Here is a 6,475-nt window from a genome sequence, read left to right as displayed (position 1 = left end):
GTCCACGAGCTTCCCATGTGATCCTTAATGCTCCGAATTGCTCCGTTTTACCTATTTTTCTCTAATATTCCACAAAACTCTGTCTTTCACCTGTAGAATCATAAAACATAACTTACAAACACCATTAGTCCACTAAGATGGCTAAACAAGAGGCATAATCGAGGGTTAAATTGCACTTTTTGAGCACTTATCAGCATGGTTGTCTGAGATGGTTCTTTAGTTTCTGATTGCACAGTTGGTCTGATGGTTGTCTGAGATGGTTCTTCAACTTTTGGTTGCACAGTTGGTGGCATGGTTGTCTGAGATGTAAGTTAAAGACACAAGTTAACCAAAAAAGAAAACTTAAGGGTAACTGACAAAACATTTACTTACAACACTAGCTGGTGGCAATAAGTTCACTACACCATAACAGGCTATTTGCAATGGCAAAAAAGCGTTGCGAATAATTTTCGCAACGCTTTTTAAGCGTTGCAAATTGGGCGTGGGTAAAGTGTTGGAAATATTTTCAACGGTTAAAAAGCGTTGCAAATCAAATTTTCCAACGGTTAATAACCGTTGCAGAGTCACAATTACTAACGTTTACAAAGCGTTGCAAACCAAATTTTCCAACGGTTATTAACCGTTGCAAAGTAACAATTACTAACGGTTAAAAAGCGTTGCGTAGTTTGATTTGTAATGATTATTAATAGATGCTTTAATACTTATTTTTGCTTTGCAACGGTTTACAACCGTTACTAATGTGTTGATAGGGTAAAAAAAAAAAAAAAAAAAAATCCTGCCCCATACACCCATAACCAGCACAAATGACAGGTTACATATAGAAACAAATATATGAACTTATCCATTTTTCCTTTTCATGAACCTAAACAAATCATTTTCCAGCAAAAATATATTAAAAAATAATAATAATAAGCAATTAAACAAATTGAACTTGAAACACTTCTGATTATAAAAGAATAAAAAATTACATCTTTTCTCTAATTAGGAAATGAGTAACAATATATTCAATTGATCTTACGACAAATGATAACTCATATATAATCAAAACCTAACTAATTCTAAAAATATTTATAACTGAACCGTATTTTTGTTCGCACTTTGTCTTCATGAAATGAAAGATAAATAATATAAACTAGAAAAATTCATCACTGAACAAGTATACAACTCTTGGGCAAAAGTTCTTCTTCATTTTTCCGCCATCATAAAATAATGTGAACTTCCCAGTTATACCTGTAAATGGCTTTCAAGTCATCGGGAATCTCTACGACTGTAAGAACCGATCCATTTTCATAAATTATCTTGTTTTTCAGAGCAGGAGACCACAGACCCATCTCAACTAAGTCATGAAGGTCTTTGTTCACCACAACAAATTCACCGCTGTAATAAATAAAAAATGGGGATAAGGTTGCATAGTACATAACTTTTTGAAATCTTAAAAATAATCATACAAAAATATATATTATTATCATAACAATGATAATAGTTTACCTTAAAACTCTACGGCTGTATATATTAGAGGTATACGGCTCAAAGCACTCATTGTTGCCAAGTATTTGGCTAGTTGAAGCAGTCGACATAGGAGCTACAAGAAGAGAATTTCTCCCTCCATTCTTGTTGATCAGTGACTTGAGAGCTGACCAATCCCACCTATCTGATGGTACTACACCCCACATGTCTGGTTGAAGAATCCCCTATAGTCCAAAAATTATAAAATCCTTATTACATGCACAACGAATGATTTATTAACAGACAACTCAAGCCACATCTTTTATCCTTATTCAAATGAGAGGGGATTGTGTATTCTTCCTCCCAAGGGAAACAGAAATGCACAAAAGAAGTTACAACCCTCTAGTTACATACCTTGCTCACAGGGCACCCTTTGGGTATCGCCGTAAGGACCTTCTTTTGCAGCCAACTAAGAAGAAGCTTTAAGAGCATGTTTCAACTCTCATCAGCCATAACTCAGAACACAACAGTACACCTCTAAGCCTGCCACACTGAGCCACACTCCGTTGCCAAGAGCACATTGCAACTGCTCTTAGAAATGCACTTTCAAAGTAAACTTTAACCTATGAATTTTGGATGACATCTTCTTGATATAAACAAATAACTGAAGAACTTGTTAAAAATGTATCTGAAGTTACAAAGAAACAATGTTTAATCAAACAGAACTAAAAACACGTTGCTGTGCACCCAGATCCGAGAATAAAAATAACAAGAGATTAAACAAGAAAGATTGAAAAAAAGTTCAATAGATATCAAAAATTAGTTGGAGATTAAAGTTAGAGGTCCAGTAAACACTCATGTACACGATATCCCCTACAAAGAAAACAGTTAAAAGAAATACAAAATATGACCTGTCATAGAAACACCCTAATCGCACACGGATAAAAAAAAAATAAGGTTAATCTAGGGAGAAGGGAGATCATGAGACAATTTTTATTTTGATTATGTGAACAGTGGACTACATGAATGTCTGACTATGTTTGATACAAACATATTTTTGGAGGTTCAACCAGTGTGTGTTCTAATGTGTGTATGCACGTGTTGTTGTATATCATGAACATTTTATAAAGCTGGAGTGTAATCTTTGAGTCAGTTTTATGTTGGTACAATTGAAATGACGTAAAATAACATCTCATACCTCTAAATCTGCAAATGCTATCTCAGGCTCTACCATCCAAAATTCTGCGAGATGCCTTGATGTGTGAGAATGTTCAGCTCGAAAAGTTGGTCCAAATGTATAAACATTGCTAAGAGCACAAGCAAATGTCTCAACCTAGAGTTGGCCCGACACTGTTAAAAATGCTTGCCAAGCGAAAAAATCACGAGTATAATCAATCTTCCCATCCTTCTCTGGGAGGCCAGGTTTGAGTTTAAATCTTTCTTCTAGATGTGTTAGATCATCCTTGCATTGGCCTTCTTTAACTCAGTCACCAAATCAGTTATATCTTCCTTTTTGGCTTTAGCAGATTTGACGGCCTCTCCTTTCTCCGAGACAAGTTTTTTTGCAGCTTCTATATCAGCTTCAGATGGAGGCGGTTTCTGTTTCAGCTCCTTGTCCACCTTATCTGCATCACTAAATAATGTTGTAACTTGAAACATCTCTCCGGCACCCTCACAATCACTAGTAGTAATAATCGGAGTGTGCACATATAAGTTGTGCATCTGAAAAAATGTGTGAGTTGCATAAGCCAGTGCATTCCTGATTCGAGCAACTGCAGAAATATGAACCCCAAAAACACAAGATAAATAAATAATATAAATCATACAGTATAGTATATAAAAAAAAATTACGGTGTTAGTCCTTGGCCTCATATGAACAAAATCTCTAAGCCGTTCAAGAGTGAGTTTGGTTTTGGGAATCGGGTAAGTAGCCGAATCGACGGGACCAACATGAAAAAGCTTGTCGACTTTTAATTCAACTTTCTGTTTAGTACCTTGAGGAGTTTTCGTCAAAACACCCTCAACATAAACGCATAAGTGCCGGTCCGCCGCGAGTGGATAGACAAATAATGTAAGAATTAACAATAACTTGAAGACTATTTTCCGGGACCGGCCATTCACTTCAAGAAACGCAAAACTTCCTTTTATTTTTGATAGCCAAGATTCATAAAATGATTGATTACCACAAGTGTTGATCAAACATGTGACAAGTATCAACCCTAGGCGCAAGTTTTAAGTAATTAGACATAGAACAGATACACATTTAACTAGCTATCCCCACCATCCAAGATGCATTTTTCATAACAGTTAAATGTAGTACTTCTGAACCACTAACATTAATGCCTCACGAAAATGGCAAGCTGCATAACATGACAACGAATCCTTCCAATATATAACATAAGGAACTCCCTGCCAAGAAAAAACATCTGAATCAGGAATTAACTTTATCAAAGAATCAATAGAGAAGCCATTTATAAGTACTCTTATCCACTCTCCTCCAGCCAACAATTTTTCGCTAACTGTCCTTTTACCGGAACAGGAAGTATGATAGAGGAATTGAACAGATTAAGACTTGAGAATCACCTTAGAATGAATTGTTTTCGCCAAGTTTCCACCATCGGGGATTTCTAAATAAACACCGCACCAAAGATGCCAACATTTCGCACAAGATAAGATCGGACCGGACACTTAACTTCTTATTCTTCACCATTAACTAAAGGGATTAAAATTCCATTAAGATAACGGTTACTTACAGGAAAGCAATAAAAGTATGAGTCTGAGTAGAAGTTATTATGACTATTTGCGACGCAGAACGTGAAGCTCAAACACACAGCAGTAGATTTACAGAAAAAAATATATACTTCTTAAGTTAGAGAGACCAAGAAACCCAACACAAATAGCTGCAAAAACAAGAAGATGGGCCTCAAACTTGTTGGGTCGTTGTTGTTGTTTTCAAAGCAAACATCTCAGGCTAAAAACGGGTTTTGAAAGCTTTGGTTTCAACCCAATCCATTTGTTGGTAATTAGAAAAGGAAGAAGAAGGTAGGATGTGATTTTTCTGGGGAAGAGGAGGAGGGGTTGAAGGAGAGAAAGAGGAACAAAGATAACAAAACCCTAACCTAGCGGCTGTGAGAGAGAATGAGAGGTTTTCTATATACCGACCACGATTTCTTTTTTGTTTATTTCTTTTTGAAATTTCGATGTTGTTTCGGTTTTTTGGATTTGTAACACTTCTCAAACGATTTTCAAGCGTTAGCAATTAATTCCGGAAATTCAATGAAATAAAGTAACGCTTTACAACATTTCCAACGCTTATATAGCGTTGGCAATTTACTAACGGTAAATAACCGTTGCAAAGCAAAAAAGGTGCGTGTTGCAAATATCCTATTATGGTGTAGTGGTTGCAACAATTCCTCATATTATGGCCAACTTGAAAACACCTTTAGCATACAATCTGCCTCCCCTGTCTACTAACCTTGGTTCAATTTGCACCTAGCTCACCTACTTCCTTTTTCCTATTCTTTTTAGGCCTTCCTAGCATCCTTCTATCAGCAGGTGGCAAGCAAATAGAACAAGTGCTCTTTGGCCATTGCATTTCACCAGTCAAAGGTTGTATATAGTGTTGGTATGCCTTGATATAATACTCCACTCTGTACCAATGAGCCATATAATCTTCTGGATTTAACTTCATATAATATATGGCTGAAATGGCATGCTGACAAGGAATGTCATTTAACCCCCACATCCTACAAGTGCAAGTTTTAGCTTTTATATCAACACATTGTGATTGGGAATAGCTTTGAGGTCTTCTAATCTCAAAAGTTGTGGCCCCACTGTAAATGGTTACCCAATTCCTAGCATCATCCTTGTTTTTTTCAATTTTTGCCCTAGCCCTTGGACACAACACATCATGCCATTTGTTGTATAATTCTCTTTTTATGCATCATTTCCATACATTGCAATCTTATATCCTCTAGCATTGCAATTATAGTCTTCCCCTCTTGCTTCTCTGATTACACCATTATATATCTCACACATGTTATTCTCAAATGCATCACAATAGGGCACAAAAGAAAAGAAAGCTCTAGACCACCATCTTGCATCTTGCTGCTTAGTCAAATATTTATTTGCTTCATCAGACAGCTTTGCTATCTCTTCCATGGTAAGATCAAAGTCCTCAGGAATGCTTGCCTTGGCAGCTTGCTAAAACAAACTCTTGTAAATTGCACCTTGTAATTGGAAACATTTAAAATTTTAAATTCTTATAAAAACAGCAATTGCATATATTAAAACAACAATTGTAAAAACAAAAACATTTAAATTGCATATGAAAACAACAATTGTAAAAACAAAAACACATTTACCTGGTTGTCTCTTCCTCAGGTTTGCATAGATATGCCTTGCACAACATTTATGGTCTGCAAATGGTAACATCTCATTAATGACTTGCAGCAAACCTTTTTGTTAGTCAATGATTAGAGTCAAACCAACACCATGGGCAATTCCAAGGTCATCAATCAAAAAATCAAGAAACCATCTCCAACTGCTTGCATTCTCAACTTCAACAACAGCCTAAGCAATGGGAAACATTTGATCATTGCCATCCCTCCCAACTGCAGTAAGAAGTTGCCCTTTGCAATACCCCTTTAAAGAGCAACCATCTAGACTTATGACAGGTCTGCAACCTTCCACCCATCCCTTCTTACATGCATCAAAACAAATATACATTCTCTTTGTATATTCTCACTGTACTCCCTGGATTCCTCTTTAATATTTCAAAACCATAGTTCCTAATTTTGGAATATATCTCAACCAAATTCTTTTCAATGTCCCCCATACACTTTCTTTTAACCCTGAAGCACATTGTTTCTGATACATTAAACTTGTAAGTTTGCAACACTTCAAACTTGAAATCACTTAACTTCAAACCTGGATTACTAATGATTCTATCATGATAAGATTTAGCCAACCACTGAGAGTTAGCAAGCCTACTATTCAAGTTCCTTGAACATTTATGCACATTAACAAG

The 6,475-nt window shown here is 36.0% G+C and overlaps 1 long non-coding RNA gene across 2 annotated transcripts; it reads right to left on the bottom strand.

Moving 5' to 3' along the window:
- Window positions 1–1,896: 1,896 nt before the first annotated feature.
- Window positions 1,897–4,084, bottom strand: LOC147504998 (uncharacterized). Of its 2 annotated transcripts, XR_015220510.1 has the most exons (4): window positions 4,030–4,084; window positions 3,782–3,855; window positions 2,645–3,218; window positions 1,897–2,134 (listed from the first exon to the last, which is right to left on the bottom strand). It is a non-coding gene; the product is annotated as an uncharacterized LOC147504998 (long non-coding RNA). The 2 variants fall into 2 exon arrangements; XR_015220509.1 differs by lacking the exon at window positions 1,897–2,134 and having other exon boundaries at window positions 2,235–3,218.
- Between the last annotated feature and the right edge of the window lie 2,391 nt (window positions 4,085–6,475).

Source organism: Coptis chinensis, chromosome 4 (genome assembly GCF_015680905.1).
Source record: "Coptis chinensis isolate HL-2020 chromosome 4, ASM1568090v1, whole genome shotgun sequence".
NCBI lineage: Eukaryota > Viridiplantae > Streptophyta > Magnoliopsida > Ranunculales > Ranunculaceae > Coptis > Coptis chinensis.
This window is presented reverse-complemented; position numbering and strand designations above follow the sequence as displayed.